At 43.8% G+C, this 23,050-nt stretch overlaps 1 protein-coding gene and 1 long non-coding RNA gene across 5 annotated transcripts in view; one reads left to right on the top strand and one right to left on the bottom strand.

Annotated features, from left to right (window-relative positions):
• The window catches only part of NTSR1 (neurotensin receptor 1), a 220,864-nt gene that overhangs the window by 105,061 nt on the left and 92,753 nt on the right, over window positions 1-23,050 (bottom strand). The window lies entirely within an intron of this gene.
• The window catches only part of LOC130296393 (uncharacterized), a 166,127-nt gene continuing 158,338 nt past the window's right edge, over window positions 15,262-23,050 (top strand). The window contains exon 1 of the long non-coding RNA XR_008849200.1: window positions 15,262-15,364. This is a non-coding gene — a long non-coding RNA (uncharacterized LOC130296393). The remainder of the gene's footprint in view (window positions 15,365-23,050) is intronic.

The raw sequence follows: 23,050 nt of genomic DNA, 5'->3' as shown, positions 1-23,050 counted from the left end.
CTATTAAAAATCTTAATCCTTCCAGTTCTTATCAGCTGCTGAAGTTTAGTTGTTCTTTTCTGTCTGACCACAGTGCTCTCTGCTGACACCTCTGTCCATGTCAGGAACTGTCCAGAGTAGGAGCCAATCCCCATAGCAAACCTCTCCTGCTCTGGACAGTTCCTGACATGGACAGAGGTGTCAGCAAAGAGCACTGTGGTCAGACTGAAAGGAAATTGAAAAAGAAAATAACTTCCTGTGAGCATACAGCATCTGATAAGTACAGGAAGGATTAAGATTTTTAAATAGAAGTAATTTACAAATCTGTTTAACTTTCTGGAAATAGTTGATTTAAAAAAAATGTTTTCCAGTGGAGTACCCCTTTAAAGGGGTTTACCCATCATATATGTAGGGCCCACCCCTATATGCCAATTTAGGCTGGCTGCTCTCCCCATAAAAGTCAATGAAGAGACGGCCATTCCTTCTCTTTTGAAATGAATGGTAGTTATGGAAAGAGCAGACCTCAGTTCTTACATGGCTGGGACCATCATCTATACAGCTTGACATATTCCTAGGGTATGCCATAAATGTTTATGATGACAACATTCCTTTAGAGATTTTTTAAGGGAAGTCCAGCACTGCTGCCTGGCTATATCCCTTCCCTTCAAGCATACCCCTTCCCTTCAATTACTTGGTTGAACTTGATGGACGTATGTCTTTTTTAAACTGTACTAACTATGTAACTACATACAATACTCTTTTCCATATAGTTGGATAACTAAGACATATTCCATTTGGGAGTCTTGAAAAGCTAAGTGGAGACCTCAGTAAGCAACCTCAATAAACCAATGACATTATTAGAATCATTGAAAAAGGTACAGATGCTGGCACTGGTGGATATCGTTAGTAGTGAACAAAAGGTACTTGACTGGTGCAGCGGTGAGACAGCAACTCCTGCAATGGTAGACTTCACCTGGTGCACAACCCATGTATAGAGATACGGCAATCTCAACAAAGTAAAAAGAAGAAAACACGTGGCGCACTCACGGTACTTCGGTCAAAGCAGGCTTCTTTATTCAGGTAGCGGCTGAACACATGTTCTGGCGGGGCGCCAGGAGCGAGCGTGTGGGACGTGTCCCACACGCTTGCTCCTGGCTCCCTGCCAGAACATGCGTCCAGCCGTCACCTGAATAAAGAAGCCTGCTTTGACCGAAGTACTGTGAGTGCCCCCGTGTGGTGTTTTCTTCTTTTTACTTTGTTGACATTATTAGAATGTCTCAATACAAGGGTGTTGGTAAGTTTAGAGGATAATTGGGGCATCATTTGGAAATCACTGGAAACAAAAAAACCAAGGCACAGAAAAATGTCCCAGGACACATGGCCCCAGTACCATGGGTTAGCGATGCTACCATTACCATAACTTGAAAACTTTAGTTGGGTTATTGAAAGTAATGAATGGCATCCTTCTGCTAGGGCCTTGGATAGAGAATTGAATGGTGGTTGGGGGAGGGGGGGGGGGGGGAGATCACACCTCTGTGACTACACCTGACTCCATATTGTAGGCACACATACTTACATGCATACACACTCGGCTCATAGTCCTCTAGTCATATTGTCTGACATGTGTATATGATGATGATTGATCGCTCCTGAGCATGGCGGCTTATTACTGTGAAGGGATATCAGACTTTGAGGAAGTGTAAAGGATCAGAAGCTTATATGACTGCAGCAAGATTTAATTGCGACATTACAATTCAGCGCACACAGAATAACATATGGCAAAAATATACTGATATCAATGTATTATAGCACCCCAGATTGATGCATGGTTATAGAGGTTTAGAAGGCATGGGGTTTCCCGTCCACAATTTTAAGGGCTCTATGTTTCAGGAAGAGCTATTCCATCAGTCTCTGTATCAGTTTTACTTACAACAGATTAATCTTGTCATTTTAATTCAAATTTTTTTTTACGTGTAATTGGGAGAAGGGTGTCAAGAGAGGCATCAATGCTGCCTATTTGGCCATATAATTACAATAGTGTTCATCCTGAGCCTTCTACTTCATGAATGGAATGCCAGAATGACAGCAAAGACTGACATACACAGCAAAAAGATTAAGGGGTTTAGCTCAATGCAGATTGATACACCAGTCAGGGTCCAAGAAAAGCTGAATGATGACCTCTATGATGAAAACAGACAGAGACAACTTCTTTCCTCCATTGCCCATTACTTGTCTGTTACTAAAATTGCTTGATGTTTCCTCTCCGTGCCCCCATAAACTAATTTGAGCTGATTTGTGGCCGGAGCTGTAATCTGCACTGCGGGAGACATTGCCAGTTTTATGTGCCCAGTAAATTTTCTTGACACTAAAGTTTCCACTCAGTGGCTGAAATCGTCTCCAATTACCGTTACGGTAATTTAGGGCCAGACGGACCTGCGAACAATTAAATCTGAATCTGCCTCTAATATTTTTTTGCGCATTGTTCAATGCAAGGAATCTGGTGGTGCCAAAATGTGCACAGCGTCTTGGTTCTGTAATAAAGCACAGAATGATGATATAATTTATTATAAATGGTGGATATATATATATATATATATATATATATATATATATATATATATATATATATATATACCGTATATACTCGAGTATAAGCCGAGTTTTTCAGCACAATTTTTCATGCTGAAGATGACCCCCCTCGGCTTACACTTGAGTGAAAAAAATTAAAATATACCGTTGGGGGGGGGGGTTGGCCGGGCTGCAGGGACCATCCGACTAGTGACACTGCATTGACGCCACCGCACAGGGACGTCCGTGTGCAGCAGACATCCATGACATCAGGGGCGTCCCTGCACACGGATGTCCTAGTGCGGCGGTGTCAATGCAGCATCACTAGTTTGGGGCTGGCCCGGAACGGAGAAGAGGGCCTCCCGGTAAAGATTGACAGCCCAGACCGGCTCACCCTCCCCAGCGGAATGCGGATGGTCCCTGCAGCTACTAAGCAACAGGACAGAGAGAACTGGGGAGGTGAGTAGACAATGAGGGGGACCTATATGATGATGGAGGGGGCGGTCTGGATGATGGCAGGGGGGATATAGACTGGGGGTGATGATGACAGGGGTCTGGATGATGATGGGGGGGTTGACAGGGGATGATGATGACAGGGGGGGGGGTCTGGATTATGAAGGGGGATGATGTATTTCCCCCCCTAGGCTTATACTCGAGTCAATACGTTTTCCCAGGTTTTGGGGGTGAAAGTAGGGGCCTCGGCTTTATTCGGGTCGGCTAATATATGGTACTAGTTTGACGCAAATCCACTGCACAGGAATGGATGGGCTCATCTATAGGTGAAAATGTTATCCCACATATGTCACCACTAGGAAATTGGTATAGAGCTGCTCTTATTTCTCTTATTATTTATTAGCCAGCGGCAGGAAGTCGCAGCACAATTGGCCATTTTGCAGTCTATATGGGAACAGTAAGTGGCCACGGGTCACCTAGACATAAAGATTGGTGGTAGCACAGCATTTAGTTGCAATTCTATGATCAAAATATACCCATTCTTAAAGTGTCCCTGTCAAAAGTTTAGAAGAGTTCAGACCCCAACCGATCTCTCCCTGACTTCCTCTGGCAACAAGATGGAAAAGGCTGCGAACAGGGACACTATAAGCTGACCATATATCTGAGATAAATGTCTGCAGAACCCTCCAATTCCAGCAAGATCAGCCCACTATCTAATCTGTATCGGGCCTCATTATTCTTCCCAGACATTACATGTCACGGAAGAGAAGGGTCTCGAATGTTGGCTCTTAAAGGGGTACTCCGCCCCTAGACATGTTATCCCCTATCCAAAGGAAAGGACTTATTGCAGGGGGTCCGGCCGCAGGGACTCCCTCCATCTCCGGCCCAGCACTACGGTCAAGGAAACCTGGGGCTTTCATGATCATTGCGTCATGCCATGCCCTTCCCATTCATTTCTGTGGGAGGGGGCATAATGGCTAATACACAGCCATCATGCCTCCTCCCATAGACATGAAGGGAGGGGGTGTGGCGGCTGTGTTCGCCAGTCATCCGGCACCTGATGACTGGGGTGCCACGGCAGAGATTGCAGGGGTCTCCAGCAGCCGGACCCCTGCGGTCAGACTTGTTATACCCTATCCTTTGGATAGGGGATAATATGTCTAGCAGCAAAGTACCCCTTTAATTGTCTGATCCTTTTCTTCTGGAGGAGGGGGAGTACTACCAGAGATATTTGGCAGCAGTTTACTCCACCCTCCCCACCTTCAATGAAAACATATGCAAACTCTGCTAAGCCAAGCGTGCACGTGTATGGGGGTATTGGGAGAGATAGCTGTCAGCTGAAAGAGTGTTCTTTTGTATGACTGGCTTTATGCCTCACTCACACTTCCATCTAAAAACACAAATCAAATGAAGATGTGTACTATGGATAACTTCTTCTTACAATTTATTCTGTATTGGATCAGTTTTGGTTCCATATGTTATTAGATTTTCCATTTTTCATCTGTTTTGGTAATTTTGGTGAAATACAGATTAAAAAAGAAATAAAAAACTGAACAAATACAAAAAGGTGAATACACAAAACCAAACCATTATTTTAATTATGTTTTATGGTAAACATATTTTTATATGTAACTTAACCATATATTTTATGAATTTTAGTGACAATTTTTTTATTTAGCATTTTACTATCTATATTTTAAAATAATCAAATAAATCTTGCAGTTTTCATTCTGGCCACTAGGGCCAAAAATAGGCTAAGACTTCCTGTTTAGTACAAATAATTTCCCAGTAATGCCTTTCTTTCTACTTATAACAGACAAGGAGCATAGTGAAAGGTGACACCAGTATGTAGATAACACTGGATCCAACACTCAAAGCAGAGATCAAATGCATCTTCAATTCATCTGAATGGGACAGCGTCAGTCTATTGTTGTATAGGCCCATGGGTTCTACCATAATGCATATCTCTAAATGCTGTTAAAAACAGCTTAGGCAAAATGTCAGCCCCATTATAATAATAAAAAAATAAATGCAATCAAAAAATAGAAACGGATAAAAAAATAAACAAAAAACAAAAATATGTTTCAGTATCTGTCTGTAAAGTCAATCCATTAAAGGGGTACTTTGGTGGAATACTATTTTTTTTTTAAATCAAACGGTGTCAGAAAGTTAAACAGATTTGTAAATTACTTCTATTAAAAATTCTTAATCCTTCCAGTACTTATTAGCGGCTGTATACTACAGAGGAAGTTCTTTACTTTTTGGATTTCCCTTTCTGTCACAACCAGAGTGCTCTCTGCTGACACCTCTGTCCATGTTAGGAACTGTCCAGAGCAGCATATGTTTGCTATGGGGATTTTCACCCGCTCTGGACAGTTCCTGATATGGACAGCAGAGAGCACTGTGGTCGTGACAGAAAAGAAATCCAAAATGTAAAGAACTTCCTCTGTAGTATACAGCCGCTAATACGTACTGGAAGGATTACAAATTTTTTATGGAAGTAATTTACAAATCTGTTTACGTTTCTGGCACCAGTTGATTGAAAAAAAAAAAGTTTTCCACTGGAGTACCCCTTTAACTTTTACGTGGCTGAAGTCAGTAACAAAACAGATCTGTTGGTACATGTCATGTATTTAAGAGAAATGTCATCCGGAGATAAGGAAAAATAGAAATGTTTTTAACTTAACAACCCATGACCTGTATACATTTCATGGTGCTGTTAAGGGTCTATGGCGTGGGCTCCTGACTCGAGCCTGTGCCATACCAGACAGCCCTCAGCTGATTGCAGTAGCTGAAGACTGCTGGTAATTGGTGGAATGCCATCTTACCCCGCTTTCACTGCCATCCATGGCTCTGCTATTGATAGAGCCTGTCTGGAGTGTTCCCACAAAAAGAAAAAACAAAAAAAAGTTTAAAAATAAATCTAAAGGAGTAATGGGAGAAAAAAAAAAATAAATAACTGGTGAGGTCCTTAAAGTGTACCTGTTGTTCACAAAAACTTTTGATTTAATGTAGATAATACTATTATATGTATATTTGTAATATAAATTGATTAAACAGTTTGTATATTTTTGGGGGGAAAAATGCTGTCCCTGCAGATACTGCATATGTGTCTCTATGAGGAGACCAAATACTTTAAAGGGGTTATACAGGAAAGAACTTTTTTTATATATATATCAACTGGCTCCAGAAAGTTAAACAGATTTGTAAATTATAAACAAAATGGAGAGGCTCCTGTCTATCTGACAATCACCGAGGACCCGAGCAACCCAACACACACCTATACCTACGGTGTATAAAAATAGGATCAATATGGAAAAAATAATAAATGGGGCTCAAGGGTCAAAGATATCTGGTTTAATTGGTAAGTATTTATTAATATAAAATGTAAAAAAGAAGAACCAAATAGGGATGTACAGGGCCCTTGTACCTCCCTAATTAATTACATAACGATAAAATATATTATAATAATCCCAATATAAAAACTAATAACAACTATAAAATTAATATGCAATTTGAGCCTGTAATATCAGTATAAAGATATAAAGATATAAAGATATAAAGATCTCCTGATCTTGAGGAACAGCACAGTATGAATGTTCATTCAAAAAACTCTTGTTTCCGGAGATCTCCAATATAGAAAAAATGTATCCGCTACAAGTAATCAATTGATGCGGTAGTGCTGTATCCGTCCAAATCTTGGCAACTACTTGCACCGACACAGTGATACAATGTGGCACTTTATGAACAGTAGACAGTCATTCAAAATCACTCTTTAGGCATTTCTGCGTATGACATACATCAAAGAAGCCAGTTGGTAGTATATTACATATAATGCTCACCACTCCGAAATGTCACGGATCTCCCTTCAGTATAGTCCTGGGGGCCGGCTGTTAGGTGTCTTATGGCCGGTGCCTTGCCTCTATCAGGGATCGTGCTGCTGGAGTCTCGGCCAACTCCTAAGATCGCAGTATTCGGTGGTGGGCACCGTTTGGGGGACTGCAGCGCTGTCAAGCGGAGTCCCTTGGTCTGGCCAACTTGAAATGATGGTGGTCAATAGACCTCAAGTCCTTATTGCAGATGGTCCAATTTGGCTTCTCACTGGTAGTTATTATATGCGATAAGCAGAGTGAATAACCCGGCGGCGTTCCTCGTGCAAAGTTCGCGCGCTCGGGAGATGGATCACTGTGATGAATGCCTTGGATCTGGCGAATGATTGCTTATTCTCTCAGAAGAATGTTCTTTAATAACAGGCTCAATATCGCAATGTCTGAATTTGCTGGACGCGTTTCAAAACCTTCCTCGGTTTTTTCTTCTTCACGTTCCGCTGCTGAAGAAAAAACCGAGGAAGGTTTTGAAACGCGTCCAGCAAATTCAGACATTGCGATATTGAGCCTGTTATTAAAGAACATTCTTCTGAGAGAATAAGCAATCATTCGCCAGATCCAAGGCATTCATCACAGTGATCCATCTCCCGAGCGCGCGAACTTTGCACGAGGAACGCCGCCGGGTTATTCACTCTGCTTATCGCATATAATAACTACCAGTGAGAAGCCAAATTGGACCATCTGCAATAAGGACTTGAGGTCTATTGACCACCATCATTTCAAGTTGCCCAGACCAAGGGACTCCGCTTGACAGCGCTGCAGTCCTTCAAACGGTGCCCACCACCGAATACTGCGATCTTAGGAGTTGGCCGAGACTCCAGCAGCACGATCCCTGATAGAGGCAAGGCACCGGCCATAAGACACCTAACAGCCGGCCCCCAGGACTATACTGAAGGGAGATCCGTGACATTTCGGAGTGGTGAGCATTATATGTAATATACTACCAACTGGCTTCTTTGATGTATGTCATACGCAGAAATGCCTAAAGAGTGATTTTGAATGACTGTCTACTGTTCATAAAGTGCCACATTGTATCACTGTGTCGGTGCAAGTAGTTGCCAAGATTTGGACGGATACAGCACTACCGCATCAATTGATTACTTGTAGCGGATACATTTTTTCTATATTGGAGATCTCCGGAAACAAGAGTTTTTTGAATGAACATTCATACTGTGCTGTTCCTCAAGATCAGGAGATCTTTATATCTTTATATCTTTATATCTTTATACTGATATTACAGGCTCAAATTGCATATAAATTTTATAGTTGTTATTAGTTTTTATATTGGGATTATTATAATATATTTTATCGTTATGTAATTAATTAGGGAGGTACAAGGGCCCTGTACATCCCTATTTGGTTCTTCTTTTTTACATTTTATATTAATAAATACTTACCAATTAAACCAGATATCTTTGACCCTTGAGCCCCATTTATTATTTTTTCCAGATTTGTAAATTACTTCTATTAAAAAATCTTTCAGTACTTATGAGCTGCTGAAGTTGAGTTGTTCTTTTTTGTCTAAGTGCTCTCTGAAACCGCCCAGTTTAGAAGTCAATCCCCATAGCAAACCTCTTCTACTCTGTGCAGTTCCCGAGACAAGCAGAGATGTAAGCAGAGAGCACTGTTGCCAGACAGAAAACCACAACTCAACTTCAGCAGCTGATAATTATTAAAAGGATTAAGATTTTTTAATAGAAGTAATTTACAAATCTAAAGAAAAGAAAATTGGGGCTCAAGGTCATATAGAGTGATAGTAAATTAAATGTATTAATAATATGCATACACAGTGATCCCAATGACCTACAGGGCCCTTGTAAAGTCACGGTAATCACTGGATAAAATAAAATAATATTCACTGGATAAAAGTAATATAAGTGATAAATATATTAATCATACTGTTGAATATGGATGATGGTGGTTTCAGAAATCAAATATTTGATCTCTGAAACCACCATCATCCATATTCTATTAAGCATTGAATTTTTGACTTACCGTACACAATGCTAGTCCCGTGCGCGCGCTCATTAGCCACGAGGACGCGACCGGCATCTCTAGTGGAAACGCTGGAGCAACCTTGCCTAGGACCCACCGATACCTGGCGCCGCCAACCTACGAGACGGCCGTGTCTTCGGCAATGCTCTCTCCTGTCGTGAGAGACACCTGTATCACAGACACATCACCGGAGCTCACAAGGGACCGCAGGAGAGATCGCAGTATCTCGTAAAGATTACAGTTCCTGCATTATACAGACTGATGCCCGAGCGGTGAGCGTGTCCTATCCTGTACTACGGAGCGGTGAGCATACAAGTATCTCCTGCTGCCTTCTTCTATTTTGCTTCCTTCAGATAACTGCGAATAGAGATACAATTCGCATTTTATGCCGGCTACATCTTTTATTATTGTTACAAAGTGACAGTCATTCTCATTTGAAGCTAACAAGCATAAGAGATTTTCATTACTGCACTTTATCCTATAGACTGTTGCCAGCAAATCCATCCAATTGTTGCCATAGGATACAACAGTTTGACTGTCATTCAGTCATATTAACCTACCAGTGGAGTCTATGCAATCATTTTATAGGTTATGAACATTTTGGATGGCTCTGTTAACCCACTAATTGTTTTTATGCATATTTGCAATATTACTAGAAGCTATATGGTGGTCTCAACAGTATGATTAATATATTTATCACTTATATTACTTTTATCCAGTGAATATTATTTTATTTTATCCAGTGATTACCGGGACTTTACAAGGGCCCTGTAGGTCATTGGGGTCACTGTGCATGCATATTATTAATAAATGTAATTTATTATCACTCTATATGTGTCCATAAATCCTTGACCTTGAGCCCCAATTTTCTTTTCTTTCAATTTTACATTCACCTGATACACCGTAGGTATAGGTGTATCTTTTGGGCAGCCAAGGTCTTCTTTGGTCGTGATCTGAACAAGAGCCACTCCATATATTTTCTTCTACGATAATATACAAATCTGTTTAACTTTCTGGATCCAGTTGATATATATAAAAAAGTGTTTTCCTGGAATACCCCTTTAAGTGTGGGCAGGACAAGCAGGGATCTGTGCAGGATCCTGCCTTGTCGATCATTCTGCTGTGTGAGCCAGGAGTGTGTCTTAGAGCCTCAGTGTACAGAGCCCTGCTTGTCCTCAGTGCCCAGAGCCCTGCTTGTCCTCAGTGCCCAGAGCCCTACTTGTCCTCAGTGCTCAGAGCCCTGCATGTCCTCACTGTACAGAGCCCTGCTTGTCCTCAGTGCACAGAGCCCTTCTTGTCCTCAGTGTACAGAGCCCTGCTTGTCCTCAGTGCACAGAGCCCTTCTTGTCCTCACTGCACAAAGCCCTGCTTGTCCTCATTGTATAAAGCCCTGCTTGTCCTCAGTGCATAGAGCCCTGCTTGTGCTCAGTGTACAGAGCCCTGCTTGTCCTCAGTGTACAGAGCCCTGCTTGTCCTCAGTCTACAGAACTCTGCTTGTCCTCCGTGTACAGAGCCCTGCTTGTCCTCAGTGTACAGAACCCTGCTTGTCCTCAGTGCATAGAGCCCTGCTTGTCCTCAGTGCACAGAGCACTGGTTGTCCTCAGTGTACAGAGCCCTGCTTGTCCTCAGTGGACAGAGCCCTGCTTGTCCTCAGTGTACAGATTCCTGCTTATCCTCAGTGTACAGAGCCCTGCTTGTCCTCAGTGTACAGAACCCTGCTTGTCCTCAGTGCATAGAGCCCTGCTTGTCCTCAGTGCACAGAGCCCTGGTTGTCCTCAGTGTACAGAGCCCTGCTTGTCCTCAGTGGACAGAGCCCTGCTTGTCCTCAGTGTACAGATTCCTGCTTGTCCTCAGTGTACAGAGCCCTGCTTGTCCTCAGTGTACAGAACCCTGCTTGTCCTCAGTGTACAGAGCTCTGATTGTCCTCACTGCACAGAGCCCTGCTTGTCCTCATTGTATAGAGCCCTGCTTGTCCTCAGTGCATAGAGCCCTGCTTGTCCTCAGAGTACAGAGCCCTGCTTGTCCTCAGTGCACAGAGCCCTACTTGTCCTCAGTGCTCAGAGCCCTGCATGTCCTCACTGTACAGAGCCCTGCTTGTCCTCAGTGCACAGAGTCCTTCTTGTCCTCAGTGTACAGAGCCCTGCTTGTCCTCAGTGCATAGAGCCCTGCTTGTCCTCACTGAACAAAGCCCTGCTTGTCCTCATTGTATAAAGCCCTGCTTGTCCTCAGTGCATAGAGCCCTGCTTGTCCTCAGTGTACAGAGCCCTGCTTGTCCTCAGTGTACAGAGCCCTGCTTGTCCTCAGTCTACAGAACTCTGCTTGTCCTCCGTGTACAGAGCCCTGCTTGTCCCTTGTCCTCACTGTACAGAGCCCTGCTTGTCCTCAGTGTACAGAACCCTGCTTGTCCTCAGTGCATAGAGCCCTGCTTGTCCTCACTGCACAGAGCCCTGCTTGTCCTCATTGTATAGAGCCCTGCTTGTCCTCAGTGCATAGAGCCCTGCTTGTCCTCAGTGCACAGAGCCCTGGTTGTCCTCAGTGTACAGATTCCTGCTTGTCCTCAGTGTACAGAGCCCTGGTTGTCCACAGTGTACAAAACCTGCTTGTCATCAGTGCATAGAGCTCTGCTTGTCCACAGTGTACAGATCCCTGCTTGTCCTCGGTGTACAGAGCTCTGATTGTCCTCACTGCACAGAGCCCTGCTTGTCCTCATTGTATAAAGCCCTGCTTGTCCTCAGTGCATAGAGCCCTGCTTGTCCTCAGAGTACTGAGCCCTGCTTGTCCTCAGTGCACAGAGCCCTGCCTGTCCTCAGTGCACAGAGCCCTGCTTGTCCTGAGTGTACAGAGCCCTGCTTGTCCTCAGTGCACAGAGCCCTGCTTGTCCTCAGTTTACAGATTCCTGCTTGTCCTCAGTGTACAGAGCCCTGCTTGTCCTCAGTGTACAGAGCCCTGCCTGTCCTCAGTGTACAGAGCCCTGCTTGTCCTCAGTGTACAGAGCCCTGCCTGTCCTCAGTGTACAGAGCCCTGCTTGTCCTCAGTGTCCAGAGCCCTGCTTGTCCTTAGTGTACAGAGCCCTGCTTGTCCACCCACATTTCCACAGACAATAGCTGCAGGGACAAAAATATACACATTTTTTATCCAATGTATATTATAAATATACATATAATGGTATTATGTACATTATATAAAAGTTTTTGTTAATGACAGGTACACTTTAAGAAAGAAAAAATATTGAACTAATTCAGTTTCAGATCCTCTTTATGTAGCTTGAGGGAAGAAGTTGCAGTCAACCATGTTGTAGACCAGTGGTCTCCAAAGTATGGACCTCCAGATGTTGCAAAACTAAACTACATGCTGGGAGCTGTAGTTTTGCAACATCTGGAGGTCCACAGTTTGAAGACCACTATTGTAGAACACAGAGAACTGTTTTCATCACTTATCTACACATATACCCAAACCCTTTCCTGCCTTCCTATGCAAGTCAATCTTATGGCTATTTTACTCCTATATAATCTCAGTATCCCTTGTTAAAGGGGTTATCCAGGAATCAAAAAAAGAGACCTAATTTATTTCAAAGACCACTCCCTGTCTGTCTCCACTTTGGATGTGTATTACAAATTGGCACCATTCACTTCAATGGAAATGAGCTGCAGAACCACACCCAACCTGGAGACAGACAGGGAGCTCTTTTGCTCTACCTCTGTTTTTCCATTCCTGGATAACCCCTTTAAGTAGCTTGTGAGCTGATTGACATTACAGCCCACATGCATCCAGAAAGCTAGATATTCAATTTGCTCTTTTGGTTTCCATTCATTTCAATGGCATGTACAGTTACTTGTAATAACTAATCTTTGTGTATAGGAAGAGGCTGCATATTTGGGTGTTATCGTATCTGTACCATGTAGGAGGAAATCCTGTTTTTATCCTCAGATTTCCTGCGGTTGATACTTACGAAAACCCTGATTTTGTGCCCCTCTTCAGTCCACTTATACAGCTTTGTGTTCATGGCTCACTGCAGACGTTCAGTTCTCTGGGAACATTTACAAGGCCGCTATCTGCACAGGATTCTGATTCGCCTTTGTTGGCGATGGCTGTACAACCCGCGCCTTCTTTTAATTTTCTCCATCCAGACAATAAATCCCACTGATTCTTTGCAATACATTTGCTGCTCCTTTCACCACCCCCTTCCCCTATTCTTCTCCACCCCTCACGATTAATCACCCCATTCACTTCGCTCATTGCTACAATTTATCCTTTCATTACATTCCAGGTAAAGACTTGCAGGTAGCTAATATAGAATCGACACATCATGTGTACTGACACAATGGCAAGTGATTAGGCAGCAGAGACCACAAGTGTACTAGGGGGAGGAGAGGGGTTTATATTTGGGATAGAAGAGAGGAAGTGGGCGCAAATATGCCAATCAAATCTCTTAAAGCAGTGTATACCAACCTGTGGCTCTCCAACTATTGCTAAACTACAACTAAAGCATGCCTTCAGGTGTCTCCTGCTCTGGGCAGTTCTTCACATGGGCACAGGTGTCAGCAGAGAGCACTGTGGTCAGACTAAAAAGAACTACATAACTTCCTCTTGAGCATACAGCAGCTGATAAGTACTGGAAGGATTTCGATTTTTTAGTATAAGTAATTTACAAATCTGTTTACCTTTCTGGCACGAATTCATTTGAAATTTTTTTTTCCACCAGTACCCCTTTAAAAAGTTTAGCCCAAAATTCAGAGTTATGTCCTGTCCACAGGATGGAGATTACTAAGCGATCAGTGTGGTCTAATTGCTGGGACCCCCACTGATCCCGAGAAAGGGGCTTCCCAACATTGCCATGCACTGAGCTCAGCAATGTTTGGAAGCTCCACAGAGAATGAATGGAGTGCTGGGTGGGCATACGTGCTGACACTCCAATTGTTTGGCGGACAATTGCCCTCAATTCTCAGGATTGGACCCCCACCATTCATTTAGTTATCCCCTATCCTGTAAATTTTGGGGAACCATTGGATCATAGACCCCTTTAAAATTCAATCCTTAGTAATTGAGGGCCAGCACTCCTTTTTTGAGGATGTTATTGCACCCCTTTAGTGATAGTAAAGGGTTATATGAATGGATAGATTGAAAAAGCCCTTCACTATGCTAAGTTTCGACCCTGAGGACCTTCTAAATGCCTGGAAATGGACACTCTCAGGGTGTGTGCTGTTGCAAAAATCATGGTTTTGCAACAGCTGGTGAGACATAGGTTGGAAAACAGTGGCCTAAAGTGACAATTGGGGCGGGGGGGGGGGGGGGGGGGGGGGGACAATGGACAATAGGTCCCTTAAAAACATTTTTTAAGAACTAGGGACCAGAGCATATTTTGGGCAATGTAATGGTGCTTGTTAGATGCACACTGGATGGATATTCTGTAGACAATCCATTCTGTGGACAATCCGCAGAAAGTTGAGTGGATTTTGGTGCAGATTTGCTGCAAATTTCATCTTCCTCATTGATCATAATTTGGAAAATCCACAACAAGTCTGTGAAAATGTCTACAGTGTGTACATGAGATTTGAAAATTTGCATCTACTGTGCTGGTAGTGTAGTTTGATGTCCCATGCCTATTCCTTGGTGATAGTGAAGTTTTATTTGAAAGTAAAGCCACTCCTTCACTATGCTGGGCTACGACATACTTGCCAACATTTAGAATCAGCCCAAATCAGAACAAATAAACCCTGCCCCTGAGGAGCCTGAGGATGGCGTAAAAATATCCATGTTTTTGCAAATAGGTTCCTGGCATTGTCCTTCAAAAATCAAGAATGTTGGCAAGTATGCTACAATTGCTTCTCCCACCACCATGTCATACAACCATGGCAGCCAAGCACTGCAAACCTGTGACACTACATACATTAGGCCATACTATGACTGTTGGCCATAGTAATGTCATGTGAAAGTCTCAATAGATGTCAAATTATTACCTGGAGGAACAGTGGCAAGTAACAGTGGAAAAGTTTAGGTAGTGGGGAGCTTCCTTGCCTACAGGCAGGGCCTCCATCAGGGCAGTACAGGCAGTACTGTCGTCAGGGGCCTGGACGAGGTGCACTGTGTATTGGGGGCCCGGCTGCTGCCCACTCTGTCACTCTCCTCCCACACTGCATGTTAGTAAAAAGAACAAGCCCCTTGCAAAGCAGTAGGGCTCGTTCTTTTTACTGAGCTAAAATCATGTGGGCCCATCCCCTCCTCCTGCCTGGACTTTGCAGGGCCAACCTGCTCCTATGCTCAGCAGTACCCCACACGTGCAAGAAGATGTACGAACCTCTCTCCTGGGCCCCTCCCCCACTGCTCAGTAAGTTCCCCGACCTCCTGCTGTACACAGATCGGCAGTCGGAGAATAGGAGGAGGGGGAGGCTGCAGGCTGCACAGTGCTACAGCTGGGAGCAGAAATCAGGCTGGGGGCTACACAAAATGTGGACCCCCTGGAGCTGTTCAATCCTGCCTAAAAAGTAAGTGTGCTTTTGTGTATGTCTGGATATGTCCTGTGCCTGATTGTGTATATGTCCTGTGCCTGATTGTGCATGTGTGCTGTGTCTGACTGTGTATATGTCCTGTGCCTGATTGTGTATATGTGCTGTGCCTGATTGTGTAAATGTCCTGTGCCTGATTGTGTATATTTGCTGTGCCTGAGTGTGTATATGTACTGTGCCTGATTATGTACATGTGCCTGATTGTGTATATGTGCTGTGCCTGATTGTGTATATGTCCTGTGCCTGATTGTGTATATGTGCTGTGCCTGAATGTGTATATGTCCTGTGCCTGATTGTGTATATGGGTTGTGCCTGATTGTGTATATGTCCTGTGCCTGATTGTGTATATGTTCTGTGCCTAATTGTGTATATGGGCTGTGCCTGATTGTGTATATGTCCTGTGCCTGATTGTGTATATGTGCTGTGCCTGATTGTGTAAATGTCCTGTGCCTGATTGTGTATATTTGCTGTGCCTGAGTGTGTATATGTCCTGTGCCTGATTGTGTATATTTGCTGTGCCTGAGTGTGTATATGTACTGTGCCTGATTATGTACATGTGCCTGATTGTGTATATGTGCTGTGCCTGATTGTGTATATGTCCTGTGCCTGATTGTGTATATGTGCTGTGCCTGATTGTGTATATGTCCTGTGCCTGATTGTGTATATGTGCTGTGCCTGATTGTGTAAATGTCCTGTGCCTGATTGTGTATATTTGCTGTGCCTGAGTGTGTATATGTACTGTGCCTGATTATGTACATGTGCCTGATTGTGTATATGTGCTGTGCCTGATTGTGTATATGTCCTGTGCCTGATTGTGTATATGTGCTGTGCCTGAATGTGTATATGTCCTGTGCCTGATTGTGTATATGGGTTGTGCCTGATTGTGTATATGTCCTGTGCCTGATTGTGTATATGTTCTGTGCCTAATTGTGTATATGGGCTGTGCCTGATTGTGTATATGTCCTGTGCCTGATTGTGTATATGTGCTGTGCCTGATTGTGTAAATGTCCTGTGCCTGATTGTGTATATTTGCTGTGCCTGAGTGTGTATATGTACTGTGCCTGATTATGTACATGTGCCTGATTGTGTATATGTGCTGTGCCTGATTGTGTATATCTCCTGTGCCTGATTGTGTATATGTGCTGTGCCTGATTGTGTATATGTCCTGTGCCTGATTGTGTATATGTGCTGTGCCTGATTGTGTAAATGTACTGTGCCTGATTGTGTATATGTGCTGTCCCTGAGTGTGTATATGTGCTGTGCCTGATTATGTATATATGCCTGATTGTGTATATGTGCTGTGCCTGATTGTGTATATGTCCTGTGCCTGATTGTGTATATGTGCTGTGCCTGAATGTGTATATGTCCTGTGCCTGATTGTGTATATGGGCTGTGCCTGATTGTGTATATGTCCTGTGCCTGATTGTGTATATGTTCTGTGCCTAATTGTGTATATGGGCTGTGCCTGATTGTGTATATGTCCTGTGCCTGATTGTGGATATGTCATGTGCCTGATTGTGTATATGTGCTGTGCCAGATTGTGTATATGTCCTGTGCCTGATTGTGTATATGGGCTGTGCCTGATTGTGTATATGTCCTGTGCCTGATTGTGGATATGTCCTGTGCCTGATTGTGGATATGTCCTGTGCCTGAATGTGTATACGAGCTGTGCCTGATTGTGTATATGGGCTGTGCCTGATTGTGTATATGTCCTGTGCCTGATTGTGGATATGTCCTGTGCCTGATTGTGGATATGTCCTGTGCCTGAATGTGTATACGAGCTGTGCCTGATTGTGGATATGTCTGTTAATATTATGAATGTATATATGCAATGTGCAGGTGTTTGTGTCTGTGCAATGTGTGCGTATCTGTGTGTGTATCCACAGTGTGGGGCACTATATGGGTATTTGGGGGCTCTCTTCAGGAGACTGGGAAAGCTGGGTGACAGGTAGTGCACAGTGCAGGGCTCACACTACTTCCTCAGCTTTATGTACTGTTTGTCACCCAGCTTTCCAAGTCTCCTAAAGGGAATATCAGTCTAGTGAAGCAGCCACATTGGAGAGGAGACATGGAGTGAAGTAACAATGTCCCACTAGTACTTCCCCAGCTTTATAAGACTCCTGAATGGCAGAATACTAGTGTGACATCTGGTACTTCATGTTTCCAATATGGCGGCTTCACCAGACATATACATGTCCATTTACATGCAAAAATCTGGCCATATTTTGACTTGTAATGCTGCCCGTATTTTGGGAGATGTTGATCAAAACTTGTACAGACAAAAAGTTGACCAGTTGCCCATAGCAACCAATCGGATCACTTTCATTTTTGAAAAGGCCTCTGAAAGATAAATAAAAGCCATCTGATTGGTTGCAATGGGCAACTGCTCTACTTTTCCTCAGCACAGGTCTTAATGAATCTTCCTCTTGTGCTGTAAACGGCCAAAGATATGACCCAAATTGAAAGGTTTTTTGTACTATTGCTTTTGGTAAGGAGGGGGGGGGGGGGGCAGACACTATGGCTGTATGGGGCCCTGAAATTCCTGATCGCGGCCCTGCCCCTTATTTTCTTGGTACAAAAGGTTTGGCATAATACAATTTTATTCTTTGTAAGGAGAATAAAAATGCTACGTTCTATTGCAGTCTTCTTATAACCCCCATCCTGCCCTTCACCTTCTCAGTACAGACGTCATTAAATTTTATGAAGGTTTCACATGGACAGGAGGTTCTAAATTATCTCCAATAACATCCATAACTTCTCTAAGAGGTGGCATTGGGACTGTCATCCTGCAAGTCATCAGTGGCATGTCAATGTCTATATTGGGCTACTCTTCGCAGTGACAGCTTCAAAGGATACAGCAGATGATATAGAAGGGAAAACGTCTTACTGTATGTGTAGGGAAATCAGTGATCAGCAATAGCGCCACACCTGACTACGAGGATATACACTTATTGACAAAAAAATAAAAATGCTCTATAAATGGTTGATTGTTGCACAACTCTGCAAGAAATGTTATTTGAGGCAGATATGTAAATTATTACAGGTGTGGTCTGATTAGACACTGGGTTATACCTCAAGAGAGCATAAAAGTGCTTTCTCCACTGCACTATAAAATAGATTTCGGAGGTAGTGTTGAGCGGCATAGGCCATATTCGAATTCGCGAATATTCGCGAATATATGGACGAATATTCGTCATATATTCGCGAATATTCGCATATTCGTTATATCCTCGTTTTATTTTCGCACACGCGAAAATTCGCGTATGCGAACATTTACAGATCTGAAAATTAGCATATACAAAATTAGCATAAGGTAAAATTCGCATATACGAAAATTCGCATATGCTAATTTTCGCATATGCGAATTTTCGCACGCCAGTCTCACACAGTAGTATTAGAGCCTTCTTTACACCACACAAGCTGGAAGCAGAGAGGGATGATCACTGTGATGTGTACTGTGAAGAAAAAAAAAAAAAAACGAATATTCGTAATTACGAATATATAGCGCTATATTCGCGAAATTCGCGAATTCGCGAATATGCGATATTCGCGAATAATATTCGAATTGCGAATATTCGCGAGCAACACTATTCGGAGGCTACTTTTGGGTAGTTTACCACTTGGTGAAAGATCCTTGACTGCCAGACATGCCTTTATGACACACAAGACTTTTTGCCCAGTTGCCATTGCCAGACAGCCAGCATCACCTTAGTTTGCAGTGGTGTCATGCATGAGAAACCTGAAATGCTACAGACCAGAACCATATCGTCTTTGCTTTGATTCAAGGTTCTGTTTGGGATCTGATGACAGTCGAGGTCTCGTGGTGAGCGCCATAATCCTGTTTTTGCTGTCGAGTGAAATACTGCCCTATCTGCTTATGTGATGAGTGTGATAATCTCTGGAGGCATCTCATACGACAGTCACCCCTAGTGGTGATGGGAGGGATATTAGCAGCTCAGCAAAATGGGGTGGCGGGAAGTGAGGTGCAGATGTTGTTACCCTAGGGGCAGATGGCATTAACCCCTAGTATTCGTGATGCCAGGGCGTGGTTTAGCCTATAACCACCTGAAGGTATACCGCTGGATCCTGGGATAGGCACGGGGGTAATAAAAACTCTGATGCCACGTTACGGACAAAAGTAGCTTTACTGAGGGTAGACAGATGGTAAAGTCTATACAGTTCAGCCAGGGCCTAAGGAGGTGACCAGTGACACAAAGACCTTAACCCCTTAAGGACTGAGCCCTTTTTCACCTTAAGGACTAAGCCCTTTTTTGCAATTCTGACCACTGTCACTTTATGCATTAATAACTCTGGGATGCTTTTACCGATTATTCTGATTCCGAGATAGTTTTTTCGTGACATATTCTGCTTTAACACAGTTGTAAATTTTTGTTGTTACTTGCATCCTTTCTTGGTAAAAAAAAATCCCCAAATTTCATGAAAATGTAGAAAATTTTGCATTTTTCTATCTTTGAAACTCTCTGCTTGTAAAGAAAATGGATATTCCAAATACATTATATATTGATTCACATATACAATATGTCTGCTTTATATTTGCATCATAAAGTTGACATGTTTTTACTTTTGTAAGACACCAGAGGGCTTCAAAGTTCAGCAGCAATTTTCCAATTTTTCACAAAATGTTCAAAATCTGAATTTTTCAGGGACCAGTTCATTTTTGAAGTGGATTTCAAGAGTCTTCATATTAGAAATACCCCATAAATGACCCCATTATAAAAACTGCACCCCCAAAGTATTCAAAATGACATTCAGAAAGTGTGTTAACCCTTTAGGTGTTTCACAGGAATAGCAGCAAGGTGAAGGAGAAAATTCAAAATCTTCATTTTTTACACTCGCATGTTCTTGTAGACACAGTTTTTGAAAATTTACAAGGGGTAAAAGGAGAAAAAAAAACACAAAATGTGTAACCCAATTTCTCTCGAGTAAGGAAATACCTCATATGTGCATGTAAAGTGTTCTGCGGGTGCACTAGAGGGCTCAGAATGGAAGGAGCAACAATGGGATTTTGGAGAGTAAGTTTTTCTGAAATGGTTTTTGGGGGACATGTCACATTTAGGAAGCCCATATGGTGCCAGAACAGCAAAAAAAATACCAACGTGGCATACTATTTTGGAAACTACAATATGCACCCCAAAATTTGTAACCCCATCTCTTCTTAGTATGAAAATACCCCATGTGTGGACGTCAAGTGCACTGCGGGCGCACTACAATTGTAACGCTGAGCGCTCTGTCCTCTGCTCCTGGACCGGAGCGCTCACTGCATTTGTCCTCGCAGAGTGCCCCGGTCAGACTCTCTGACTGGGGACACTCCGTTTCTGTCACCGGCAGGGACGCGGTCTGCACTGCGGGATGTCCCTGCGCGTGGCCCGCGGCCCATCCTTACTTACCGGCACCCGCTCCGACTCTCTCCTCTGCGTCCCCTGTCACGTGGTTCCCGTCGCGCGTCCCTGCACTATAGGGCGCGCGCGCACCGGCTGTGTAAAATTTAAAGGGCCAGTGCACCATTGATTGGTGCCTGGCCCAATCCAATATTACTGCTCCTATAAATGTACCCTGCCCCTTCCGGCCCTTGCCGGAACTTTGTGTTGCCTCAGAGCCCAAGAGAAAGCGTTTATTGTGTATTCCTTGCCTGTTGCTGAACCCGTTGCTAACGACTACCGCCTCCGAACCTGTGCTGCCTGCCCTGACCTTTTGCTACATCTGACTACGCTTCTGCCTATCCCGTCTGTGCTTCGCCTGTCTCAGCAGTCAGTGAGGTTGAGCCGCTACCGGAGGACACAACCTGGTAGTTACCGCCGCAGCAAGACCATCCCGCTTTGCGGCAGGCTCTGGTGACCAGTAACTACTTAGAACCGATCCTCCGGTACGGTCCACGCCAATCCCTCACTGACACAGAGGATCCACTACCAGTACCGCTTCCTGCTACCAGTCCGGATCCTTACAGCAAGATCCGGCCATGGATCCCGCTGAGGTGCCCCTGCCTAGTGTCGCGGACCTTTCTACAGTTGTGGCCCAGCAGTTGCAGCAGATCGCCCAGCAAGGTCAACAGCTGGCACAGTTGACCGCCATGCTGCAGCAACTTCTTCCAGCGCAGCAGCAGCCGCTACCTCCTCCTGCACCAGCTTCACCACCGCAGCCTGTGGCCGCCGCCACCTCTAGAGTCCGTTTGTCCATGCCGGCCAAGTATAACGGTGATCCCAAGTTGTGCCGCGGATTCCTGTCCCAATGCTCTCTTTATCTTGAGATGTTGGCTGACCAGTTCCCCTCGGCGCGAGCCAGGGTGGCATTTGTCGTTAGCCTGCTTTCTGGGAAGGCCCTGGCCTGGGCTACACCGCTTTGGGACCGCAAAGATCCAGCCACTGCAAGTGTCCAGAGTTTCTTCAAGGAATTCCGGAGTGTCTTTGAGGAGCCAGCTCGGGTTTCCTCAGCAGAGACTGCGTTATTGAACTTGTCCCAGGGGAGTTCTTCTGTGGGAGACTATGCTATTCATTTCCGTACTCTTGCTTCGGAACTCTCCTGGAATAACGAGGCGCTCTGTGCTACTTTTAACCCCTTAAGGACACATGACGTACTGGAATGTCATGTGTCCACTCCCGATCTATAACGCGGGGCCACGGTGTCACAACGGCCGGGACCCGTGGCTAATAGCGCGCGGCATTGATCGCTGTGCCGCGCGCTATTAACCCTTTAGACGCGGCGTTCAACTAAAGTGAAACCGAAAGCATGCCGGCTAGCTCAGTGGGCTGTTCGGGATAGCCGCAGTGAAATCGCGGCATCCCGAACAGCTTTCAGGACAGCGGGAGGGCCCCTACCTGCCTCCTCGGTGTCCGATCGGCGAATGACTGCTCCGTGCCTGAGATCCAGGCAGGAGCAGTCAAGTGCCGATAACACTGATCACAGGCGTGTTAATACACGCGAGTGATCTGTGCAAGAGATCAGTGTGTGCAGTGTTATAGGTCCCTATGGGACCTATAACACTGCAAAAAAAAAGTGTTAATAAAGGTCATTTAACCCCTTCCCTAATAAAAGTTTGAATCACCCCCCTTTTCCCATAAAAAAAATAAAACAGTGTAAAAAAAAATTAAAATAAACATATGTGGTATCGCCGCGTGCGTAAATGTCCGAACTATAAAAATATATCATTAATTAAACCGCACAGTCAATGGCGTACGCGCAAAAAAATTCCAAAGTAAAAAAAAGCGCATTTTTGGTCACTTTTTATACCATTAAAAAATTAATAAAAAGTGATCAAAAAGTCCGATCAAAACAAAAATCATACCAATAAAAACTTCAGATCACGGCGCAAAAAAATGAGTCCTCATACCGCCCTGTAAGTGGAAAAATAAAAAAGTTATAGGGGTCAGAAGATGACATTTTTAAACATTTATAAATTTTCCTGCATGCAGTTATGATTTTTTCCAGAAGTGCGAAAAAATCAAACCTATATAAGTAGGGTGTCATTTTAACCGTATGGACTTACAGAATAATGATAAGGTGTAATTTTTACCGAAATATGCACTGCGTAGAAACGGAAGCCCCCAAAAGTTACAAAATGGCGTTTTTTCTTCGATTTTGTTGCACAATGATTTTTTTTCCGTTTTGCCGTGCATTTTTGGGTAAAATGACTAATGTCACTGCAAAGTA

Source organism: Hyla sarda, chromosome 12 (assembly GCF_029499605.1).
Source record: "Hyla sarda isolate aHylSar1 chromosome 12, aHylSar1.hap1, whole genome shotgun sequence".
Taxonomy (NCBI): domain Eukaryota; kingdom Metazoa; phylum Chordata; class Amphibia; order Anura; family Hylidae; genus Hyla; species Hyla sarda.
The sequence above is the reverse complement of the archived record's forward strand: the minus strand, read 5'-3'. Positions and strand labels throughout refer to the sequence as shown.